This window comes from Eurosta solidaginis, chromosome 5 (genome assembly GCF_040869045.1).
Source record: "Eurosta solidaginis isolate ZX-2024a chromosome 5, ASM4086904v1, whole genome shotgun sequence".
NCBI lineage: Eukaryota > Metazoa > Arthropoda > Insecta > Diptera > Tephritidae > Eurosta > Eurosta solidaginis.
In genome coordinates, this window is record NC_090323.1 from 155,096,997 (window position 1) to 155,109,120 (window position 12,124).

Sequence of the window (12,124 nt, forward strand, 5' to 3'; positions counted from 1 at the left end):
AAGCACACACACACATACTTCTAGCTGCCAACATGCACTGAAACATACACCCAAACAGCCCGATCGCCGAAGCATCACCTTACAAATGCTTACTAAACAGTTGGCTAGCAAAGTTTTGTTTAATGCATTCGCTCAATAAATTCAATATTTTCTCTCTTCGTCCACAGCTTTTTGAATGTAGTTGTATGTAGGTACGCTGTAAGCCAAGTTGTTATTGAGTTAATACGTACATATGTTGCATTACATATTTGTTAATGCATTTTTGCTTTGTTAGTATGTAAGCTCAGGTTTTGTTTCATATTTGGAAGTTAAGAGCGTTTCTCTCGATGAGTTGAAGCGCAGTTTTAACGCGGCTGGGAAACGATCGAGTTGTGGCAAAAAGTGAAACTTATCGCGCACGCAAGCAATAATAGCGCGTTCGAAGAAAACAGTACATATAATCACACATATTTACCTGTATGTACAAAATAAAATACAAAAAACGAAAAATTTAGTGAATACCAGAAAATGAAAGATTTAAACAAAAAATGAAAAGTAAAGTGGAAAATTTAAATTCGAAGTCAATTAGCTAACCAAATTCTGCAATATTATTTTATAACTTTTTGTATTGTTGGAAAATTTTAAATAATTCGAATGAAATTAGAAGCTCAAATTAATGTGCAAAAAAGCAAAAACCTTAAAAATTTACCACGTAAAAGTTGCTAAAGCTATGAATGAGATTTATTGATGTTTTTTTTGCAAAAAATTTGACGCCATTGCAAATTAGGTGAATCGGAAGTGAGCGTAAATTAAAAAAGTGTGTGTGTAAGCGTTTATACATTTTGCCTGCGTTTATGTATATGTAGTATGTATTTATGTACATACATATGTATGTATGTATGAGGCCTGAACGTGTTACATATTTAAACGCAATCTAGGTAATTTAAAAACAAAATTTTAAATTCGCAAGCATGTAATGAGCAAATTTGTTTTTTAGCCTTGTATAAAATGTTATCGCAGCAAAGTTTTCATAAGTATTTGCAGTATACATACATATATGTTTGTACGCAAGTAAATATATTTAAAATTTTGGTTAAGGTAAAGAGAAGACAAGTTAACTGTTTCGGCATCAATTTAAACAAAAATTTCTTTCATTACACCATACATAATATTCGACTGTTGCCCAATAAATAACAAGTAATATATAATCTTTATCAGAACTATAAGCTTAGCGTTATTCATCGAGCATTCCATGGAAAATCGTACACTTTTTTCTAATTGCTCTAGTTTTAAATTTTCAATGTCAATAAGGGAGTTCAGAATTTTGTGGATTTGATGTCGGAAACGTTGCTATAGCAAATGAAAGCTACGGATCGTAAACAATTTTATTTATTAAACATTTTTTCTTTACATATTTTTTTTTGACAGTTGTTGATTTGCTATTCAATATTAAAAAAAATAAAGTACGGTTTTTGGTGTTGCGTAAATATGTTTTAAATAAAACAGACCTTAAAAAAGAGCATAATGCAGCAAAAAAAAGTAATTGTACTCTTCTGCTATTTGACATTTGTTAGTTGTCTATGACACAGTTTGTAAAACGCTGAAATAGCCATGACATATTTGTGGGAAATTTTTTTATTCAAAACTTTATATCACAAGGAAGCAGCGTTTCAAAAATGGAATGATATAAATACAACTATTATAGCGACTCAAAAATAAAGAAAAATCTATATACTCTTTTGAGGAGGGTAGTGCGCGTTTAACTCTGACCTCTTTAGTGGGAAAATCACCATAAATGGAAGCGAAAATATTTATTTGAATACGAACTACACCGAACCTTCCTCAATAGTCAAGAGGAGTTCGATCGATGCCCCCTTAGACTGTCGGTTTACTTAGCAGATTCGCAGCAACATTGATTTTTACGTACTAAGTAAAAACATTCACTTATTTAACAATGTAGTATATGTATAATTTCTAACTGTTATGTATAATACTCAGCTGGTGATTGTTATTCTGTAGCTGAGCAGTTTTAGATCTCCACGCTAAGAAACGTCTGATTATCAACAACTCGGCAAAAACAAATCCGTTTGTCATGCGGATGTGCCCCTCGCGTCGATTGGGCTGGCTTTGGAGGGTATCAACCCGTTGGGTATGATTATTATTATTGTTATAGTACTTCACCTCCTTTATTTTTTTTTGATGTTGTGAACGCAGTGATGACTCTCTTCAGTGGATGGATAAACGAACATTTTCCAATCCTGTATCGGTATATCAGAATTCTGAAGGTGGAACAGGACCAATAACTTCACGAATTGCTTTTGGAAGATTGGGAAAAAGTCTTTTGATCATTTCTATGTGCTGGAATTGTTCCACTTTATTAACTAAATTCCATCCTTCCTGGTATATTGATAAGTGGCAGCGGTTTATTAAACGGTTTTATTTAGCTTGACTTGACAAGCAGGCCGCATGCACGGCCGTTGTGAACGAATTTTGTAATTGAAATTTAAGTAGCATCCCAATAAGCTACAATCCTGAAGCTTGGAATATAGTTCAGAACCCGATGACAATGCAATAATAAGAAAAAAAATCGCCGCTAGTTGACGCAACGATCGAGATATTGACAAAAATCGTATTTATGGTCCGATTTGGTCCATATTTGGATCACATAATACATACATGAATAAAAAGCGACCTATGATGTCCGATTTGGCTCATATTTGGAACAAATATTACATACAGTCCGGTAGAAACGACATCAAAATATTTTGGAGTTGGAGGAGGGACAAGCATACGTGGCGCATAGTCGAGTAAAGTCTTTGAAAGAATTATGTATTGCGGACTTAGATTGTAACAAATTGTCAGGAAAGAGTCCTTCTAATAATGAATCACTAAATTAACTTAATAGAATGAGAAATAATTGGCAATTAAATAAAGACTAAAAACTTGAAAATAAAATAATTAAAAATTTTTTTAAGTTAAACGGTTTTATTGAAAACAATATCTACTTACATGAAGTAATAATAATACTAAAAGCTAGAAAATAATTAGGTAGGTCCTAGATACTAGTCATCACACTCCTCATCAATCTATGGCGTTGACCAGACAATTAAATAAAAGCGTTGGACGCGTCTGCGTACCAGATATCCGGTAAAAATTGGAGAATAATCCTGTGGGGCTGCAAACAAAAGAATAATTATTGCAAATATTATGCATTCCCTAACAACTTTGAAATATTATATATGTTTTTAATCACGAGGTGTCTGGAATATTTTTCGGCGCGTTCAACAGAACTTGATAAGTGGCATTGGAGTTTTGAATTTTCTTTCAATTTCGCTAAATATTTTATATTTGCAGGCGACGTGAAATTGTGACCGTTTTTTTAAACTTAATGGTGTGTTGAGAATCCAAACATGTTCTCGTAAACAACAATTTTTTTAGTTAATTCTTATTTCAAAAAACAGCTATCACCATTTCCGAATAAAATTTCAATCGTTCAGATCAAAGCTTTGCGGGTCGTTTTTGAATTCTAAATTTCTTCCTCTAATCACATGTTCTAAATTATTTGCAACGATTTGCTTTATAAGACATATTTGTAGAGACCTTAAGGATCCTATCACGCTTAAGGCACTTTCAACTTAGTGTCCATTTGAACGAATTTCCGTTATCGCGAAACCAAATTTGACAAATGATGTCGGAGAATCGTTCTTATATTCATTTATTAATAATCGAATGGAATCCATTTTATAAAATGGGAGAGTTTTATAAGTTGAGAGGGTTCAAAATATATTTAGTAGAATCGTATGATTTCTTGGCCAAAGGGTCTGCCTTCATTTGACAGTAAGCGAAAATTAGTCGGTCGCCAGACTTTGTGTGAAAGAAAACCGATTAGCTCCCTAAATTTGCGTACAACGTAATTTGTTGTAAATTATGTTGCTTTAAAATTTGTCTGATCAAACTATCTTATTATGCTCCGTTGGTGACACACGTGCGATTGGATCGCTAGACCTGTTCCAGAGTAGTTTAAGTCAAATATTATGCCTAAAGCCGTGGTTACTCACGAACGTACGTACCAAAAACGTGTCAGCTGACACGACCTATCTTATGAGTGTGCAATGTAAACGAAAACTCACCGACGTGCAACGCCCGTACGTACGTAGCCCGGAACGTAGAAATCAAAACAATTTTGATTTTTTCCGTAAGAACGTGTCAGCTGATGGCTCTCTCACTAGACAGAGTTGCCTAGTAAACTTTTGTGCGCTAATTTTTGACCGTTTGCACTTTTATGCAAAAACATGTAATTAAAGTTTGAAAAATTGTGAAAATAATTCGAAATAATTATGTAAAAGTGCAGATTATAAATATGTAATCCATTTATACTTATTTAATATTTATTCCGTCCTCAATTCATTATCCTTCAAACGTTTGCCATGGTCGTCATCAATAGAGAGTGTATTTATCCGAGGCTTGTTGTTATATTTCATTGGAGTATAGTTTTACGTGGCGGGTCCCAAGCCCAGCGCACAACCCGCTCAGCGGGGGTGAAAATATTACTTGGCACGTTTATATAGCGCGCCGCTTGCTCCAAGACAGACGCCCGCTTGCAGCCGCACCTAGAGGTGTACAGACGCTGCCGATGAAATCTCCCCCGGCTAGCCCTTAAACCGATTATGTCAGAGTGGCCTAGCCTGGTTGTCGCCTTCTCACATTAGCTCACCGCTAAACGGGTGTTTAGCGGCTACTCAGAGGATACTTGGCCGCAAGCGACCGGCAGTAGTGAGCTGCTTGAACCGCATGCAAAAGGATCGCTCTGGCCATTCCCAGGTGAATGGCGGTCAGAAGCTTTCCCCACTTTCGTGGACTTCTACACACGGCCCCACCCTCCTTGAGGTGGGTTGAATTGAGGGCATGCACCTGGAACGTCCTCTCCCTGAATGGGATTGGTGCAGATGCCCGGCTGGTTGATGTCCTCGTCAAAGCAAAATCTGACATCACCGCCATCCAAGAAATGCGTTGGACGAAGCAAGGAAGAAAGAAGATCAAAAATTGTGACATATATTGGAGTGGCCATGCGAATAAGCGCAGTTTCGGCGTCGGATTCGTGGTGGGAGAGAGACTTTGTCGCCAAGTGCTGGCGTTCACGCCTGTGGACGAGCGTCTCGCCGCTATTCGAATAAAAGCAAAATTTTTTAATATATCATTCATCTGCGCTCATGCGCCGACAGAGGAGAAAGACGATGAGGTGAAAGACACTTTTTATGAACAATTAGAACGCACATACGAGCGCTGCCCCCGTCATGATATAAAAGTCGTGCTTGGCGACTTTAACGCCAGGGTGGGCAAAGAAGGTGTTTTTGGCCCTACAGTCGGAAAGTTCAGCCTACACAATGAAACTTCTCCTAACGGACTGAGGCTGATTGACTTTGCCGGTGCTCGAAACATGGTCATATCAAGCACGAGGTTCATGCATAAAAAGATACATCAAGCTACATGGCTGTCTCCTGATCGAAATACTCGCAATCAGATCGATCACGTTGTAATAGACGGACGGCATGCCTCCAGTGTTTTAGATGTGCGAACGATCCGAGGACCTAACATCGATTCGGACCATTATCTCGTTGCAGCCAAAATACGCACCCGCCTCAACGCGGCTAAAAACAAGGAACAAAAAACACAAGGAAAGCTAGACGTCGAAAAGCTTCAATCACAACAGACTGCCAATGATTTCGCAACTCGACTCTCACACCTGCTCTCTGAGGGCACAACTCATCCTGACGGAATACAGGAGCAGTGGGAGCATATCTCCAAAGCACTTCATACTGCCGCCGAGGAAGAAATTGGTTACCGGCGGCCACGAAAAAACAACTGGTATGATGAAGAATGCCGCGTTGCAACCGAAAGAAAAGACGCTGCCTACAGGGCTACGTTAAAAGCGAGCGCGACAAGAGGAGTGTGTGAATGCTATCGTGAGTTGAAAAGGGAAGCGAGACGCCTTTTCAGGAAGAAAAAAGCAGAAGCAGAAAGGCGTGAGTGCGAGGAGCTTGAGCTGCTAGCCACCAGGAATAACGCCCGAAAATTCTACCAAAAAATATGGCGACAAACGGAAGGTTTTAAGACCGGGGCAAACTCCTGTAGGAATGAAAACGGCGACCTTGTAACTGATGTCCAGAGAGTGCTTAGATTATGGAGGGAACACTTCTCTGCTCTCCTAAATGGAGGCAGATATTCACCGCGCAGAGATGAAGAACCCGATCCCGCAATCGATGATGATGGAATATATGTCCCCCCGCCCGATTATGACGAAGTTAGAATAGCAATAACCAGATTGAAAAACAACAAGGCCGTGGGCGCTGATGGATTGCCTGCGGAGCTATTCAAGTTCGGCGGCGAGGAGTTGGTAAGGCGCATGCAGCAGCTTCTTAGCAAAATATGGGCGGACGAAAGCATGCCCGACGGTTGGAATCTAAGTGTTCTTTGCCCAGTCCACAAGAAGGGGGATACTGCAAAATGCACCGACTATCGTGGAATCAGCCTTCTTAATATCGCATATAAGGTCTTTTCAAGTGTATTGTGCGAAAGATTGAAGCCCACCGTGAACCGGCTGATTGGACCTTATCAGTGCGGCTTCAGACCTGGTAAATCTACCATCGACCAGATTTTCACAATGCGCCAAATCTTGGAAAAAACCCGTGAAAAGAGAATCGACACACATCACCTCTTCGTCGACTTTAAAGCCGCCTTCGACAGCACGAAAAGGAGCTGCCTATATGCCGCTATGTCTGAATTTGGTTTCCCCGCAAAACTTATACGGCTGTGCAAAATGACGTTGAGCAACACCATCAGCTCAGTCAGAATTGGGAAGGACCTCTCCGAGCCGTTCGAAACTAAACGAGGTTTCAGACAGGGTGACCCCCTATCGTGCGATTTCTTTAATTTGATGCTGGAGAAAATTATACTAGCTGCAGAACTTAACCATGCTGGAACAATATACTATAAAAGCGTGCAATTACTGGCATATGCTGATGACATTGATATCATCGGCCTAAACACCCGCGCTGTTAGTTCCGCTTACTCCAAGCTGGAAAAAGAAGCGGTAAAGATGGGTTTGATGGTGAATGAGGACAAAACGAAGTACCTGCTGTCATCGAGCAAAGAGTCAGCGCATATGCGCCTTGGCAACCACGCTACTGTTGGCAGCCATAATTTCGAAATAGTAAAAGACTTCGTTTATTTGGGAACCAGCATCAACATTAGCAACAACATCAGCACTGAAATCCAGCGAAGAATCAATCTTGCTAATAAATGCTACTTTGGATTAGGTAGGCAATTGAAAAGTAAAGTCCTCTCTCGGCGAACGAAAATCATACTCTACAAGTCACTTATCGTACCCGTCCTGCTATATGGGGCAGAAGCATGGACCATGACAACAGCAGATGAAGCGGCTTTGGGAGTGTTCGAGAGAAAAGTTCTTCGAAAGATTTATGGACCTCTACGCGTTGGCGATGGCGAGTACCGAAGAAGATTTAATGATGAGCTGTACGAGCTATACGCAGACATCAACATAGTCCAGCGAATTAAAACGCAGCGGCTGCGCTGGCTAGGCCATGTTATGCGAATGAAAGATGATGCTCCGGCCAAGAAAGTGTTTCTATCGGAACCCGCCTATGGAAGCAGAGGTAGAGGGCGGCCCCCACTCCGTTGGAAGGACCAGGTGGAAAACGATTTAAACTCCCTTGGTGTGACCAATTGGCGCCGGTTGGCGGAGCGAAGGAGCGACTGGCGCGCCTTGTTGGACGGCCATAACCGTTTAGACGGTTAAGCGCCAATTAAGTAAGTAAGTAATATTTATTCCGGCCTTTTACAATATCAAAAATTAAATTGGAAAAAGTTGATGTTTCCATAAGCATGCATGCAAAATGGTCAATGGCAACAGTGCTTATCTGTAAACAATACACACAGAAATATGTTATGTACACGTACATAGACGCACACATTGATTTCTACGGGCTTGAGAGCTCGGTCAAACGTGCTTCGTACGACAAACGTCCTTACGTACGGCACACGTCGGTGGGTAACTGCCGCATAAGATATCACCTATTTTGAACGATACGTCTGAACCACAAATCATACAGGCATCCACTGAATAAACCGTCAATCTGCTCTGCGTTCTCTCTGTTTGTTAAACTATTACTTGGTTTTTTTGTTTAGCACTTTTGAATCTATACATTCGCATTCACACTACCATACCACATACCTATTCACCTGTTCAGCTATTGATCAAAAATATACTTCTAAAGAGATTGTAGGGAAACAGCTTCACAGATGCAAAGGGCTGACTATAACAACTCCGATTACAATTCGCTTTTGTTGATCATCCACTCGTATCTTAGCTAAAGCGAATCAATTGCATTGGGTTTAAAAATATATATATGAATGCACGAGTGCTTATGAACCCAATAGGAAAATAAGTACATACTTACCTGTTTGGGAATTCTAAAAATTGTAATTAAATAAAAGTTGATTGATGCCCCATGAGTATATAATGCCCCATCTCAGAGCTCGGCTAAAGAACTCCCTCGCTCGGAATTTGTTTCAAAAACGCGCTATCGCAGATTAATGAAAATAATAGCCGGCATCAATAGGCATAAGTAAAAAATTGGTTAGATTTTATTAACAACGACCTCTGATATTTTTTTCGTTGGGTATCTTTGCGATTAATAAGTATGCTAGTAGATATGTATGTGCACTTGGAGGTTTGTTTATTTATTATCTGGGAGATATGCTTATATGATGCCTTATATCAAATGTCAGTGCATGTGTACATAAAATGAATTTTAGTTAGATAATCAGTCTCGCTAGTTATCAAATTTATTACGAGAATTAGGAAATTTTTTTAAAAGCTTACCGTTGTTATCATTTTATATATATACACTTACTTACGAAAATTAAAAGTTGGCGGCAACATCTCCACAATGCGCTTTTACCCCGTTAGATGAGTTGACAGTGGAATGAAGTGACACATATTTGATGAGAAGCTTTCATTGCAAAAATTAATTTTCTAAACATTCTATATGACTACATTTCTTTTGGAGATCGTAAAAGAGCACACTTAGGCAGTGCTAACGCTGGTGCTATTTAAAATAAATAATTTTTTAAAATAAATAATTTATTTTCGCTTTGGGAATTTTTTCATGAACATGAAATGATATATTAACTTTGGCCCGATGTTTGAAACGTTGAGAAATATAGAAGATAGACTCACCATTAAGTATACCGAATTGATCAGGGCGACGAACTGAGTTGATATAGCCCTGTCGGTCTGTCCGTCCGTCTGTATGTTTGAAAGCAAACTAGTCCCTCAAATTTTGAGATATCTCAATGAAATTTGGCACAAGGATATATTTTTGTATTATATTAGACATTTGTCGGATCCGGTAGGATCGGACCACTATAACATATGTCTCCCATATAACCGATCGTTCAGGTAAGACGATTTTGGTTATTCCTGCCGCAATTTAGAAAGTATAAACGTGAAACTGGGTGATATATATTTTAATATATCATAGAAGATTTTTTGAAAAAATCACTTTGATCGAAGCTATATAAAGTATATATCCCATACAACCGATTTTTCAGATAGAAAGATTTTTGGCAATTTCTCCCTTAATTTCCAATATAAAAACGTTAAACTTGGTGATATTTATTCTAATATATCATAGAAGATTTCGTGAAAAAATTATTTCGATCGGAGCTTACTTACTTACTTAATTGGCGCTTGACCGTCTAATCGGTTATGGCCGTCCAACAAGGCGCGCAAGTCGCTCCTTCGCTCCGTCAACCGGCGCCAATTGGTCACACCAAGGGAGTTTAAATCGTTTTCCACCTGGTCCTTCCAACGGAGTGGGGGCGCCCTCTACCTCTGCTTCCATAGGCGGGTTTCGATAGAAACACTTTCTTGGCCGGAGCATCATTATTCATTCGCATAACATGGCCTAGCCAGCGCAGCCGCTGCGTTTTAATTCCCTGGATTATGTTGATGTCGCGTATAGCTCGTACAGCTCATCATTAAATCTTCTTCGGTACTCGCCATCGCCAACGCGTAGAAGTCCATAAATCTTTCGAAGAACTTTTCTCTCGAACACTCCCAGAGCCGCTTCATCTGCTGTTGACATGGTCCATGCTTCTGCCCCATATAGCAGGACGGGTACGATAAGTAACTTGTAGAGTATGATTTTCGTTCGCCGAGAGCGGACTTTACTTTTCAATTGCCTACCTAGTCCAAAGTAGCATTTATTGGCAAGATTGATTCTTCGCTGGATTTCAGTGCTGATGTTGTTGCTAGTGTTGATGCTGGTTCCCAAATAAACGAAGTCTTTTACTATTTCGAAATTATGGCTGCCAACAGTAGCGTGGTTGCCAAGGCGCGTATGCGCTGACTCTTTGCTCGATGACAGCAGGTACTTCGTTTTGTCCTCATTCACCATCAAACCCATCTTTACTGCTTCTTTTTCCTGTTTTGAGTAAGTAGATCGGAGCTATATACAAATATATCCCATACAACCGATCGTTCAGATAGAAAAATTTTTGGCCATTTTTCCCTTAGTTTCCAATATAAAAACGTGAAACTTGGTGATATATATTCTAATATATCATAAAAGATTTCTTGTAAAAATCATTTTGATCGGAGGTATATATAATATATATCCAATACAACCGATCCTTCAGATAAAGGGATTTTTTGCCAATATTTGTGTGTTATGATAAGCTTTTCTTGACCATAATGTTGCTTTTAGTGCAAGTAAAACTCCACTATTACGTCCCAACGTTTCGCTAATCACCTTAGCTTCCTCAGGGGCGAAACTGCATTTATTTAAAATTTTTTTCAATTTACCAACGTAATTTTGCCATTTTGTATTTTATATTTATCTTAAAAATCGTTTAGGTATGTACATCTGTTCACTATATATTTCTTATCTTATACATACGATTATTTGGAGATTACGAACGGGATAAGATTATTGTTCAGCCCAATTCATGAAAGGTATGAAGTCTTCGGCACAGCCGAAGACAGTCTTGTCCTTACTTGTTTCCACTTCAACTAGTTCTACCATGCTTAACTAATCGAGTGTGAAATAAAAACGAATAAATATAAATTGATTGGTTACATTTTTCCATTATAATATCTAAGTACAGCAGTAAATAATTTCTGTGTATGAAGCAAATCTTGCAATTTATGATTAAATATGGGTACATACAACATAGAAAATGTAATGATATTTTTATTTTACTAACAAGGAGTATGCGACAAATGCCAGTTTTGATCTCTTTGTATAAGTTCATATCGCACACTAACTACAAAAGGTCACAACTTGAAACAAGTAAGGAAGGCTAAGTTTGGGTGTAACCGAACATTACATACTCAGCTGAGAGCTATGGAGACAAAATAAGGGAAAATCACCATGTAGGAAAATGAACTTAGGGTAACCCTGGAATGTGTTTGTATGACATGAGTATCAAATGGAAGGTATTAAAGAGTATTTTAGAAGGGAGTGGGCCCTAGTTCATTTCGAGATATCGCCATAAAGGTGGACCAGGGGTGACTTTAGAATGTGTTTGTATGATATGGGTATCAAATTAAAGGCACTAATTAGGGTTTTAAAAGGGAGTGGCCCTTAGTTGTATATGTGATGGCGATTTCGAGATATCGACCAAAATGTGGACCAGGGTGACCCAGAACATCATCTGTCGGGTACCGCTAATTTATTTATATATGTAATACCACTAACAGTATTCCTGCAAAGATTCCAAGGGCTTTTGATTTCGCCCTGCAGAACTTTCTTCTACTTAATATGATAGGTGTCACACCCATTTTACAAAGTTTTTTCTAAAGTTATATTTTGCGTCAATAAAAAAATCAAATTACCATGTTTCATCCCTTTTTTTGTATTTCGTATAGAATGACGGCATTTTTTTCATTTTTCGTTATTTTCGATATCGAAAAAGTGGGCGTGGTTATAGTCGGATTTCGGCCATTTTTTATACCAAGATAAAGTGAGTTCAGATAAGTACGTGGACTAAGTTTAGTAAAAATATATATCGATGTTTGCTCATGTTATCGTGTTAACGGCCGAGCGGAAGGACAGACTGT

General features: G+C 38.7%; 1 protein-coding gene across 16 annotated transcripts in view; it reads left to right on the forward strand.

Annotated features, from left to right (window-relative positions):
* Positions 1-337: 337 nt before the first annotated feature.
* Positions 338-12,124, forward strand: part of Best2 (bestrophin 2) — a 179,803-nt gene continuing 168,016 nt past the window's right edge. For 11 of the 16 annotated variants that reach the window (XM_067791829.1, XM_067791835.1, XM_067791838.1 and 8 more), the window contains exon 1: positions 339-917. The gene's annotated coding sequence lies outside the window, so the exon portion shown is untranslated. Of the gene's footprint in view, positions 918-12,124 lie in introns of all 16 variants that reach the window. The other 5 variants (XM_067791826.1, XM_067791828.1, XM_067791827.1 and 2 more) reach the window with 5 other exon arrangements.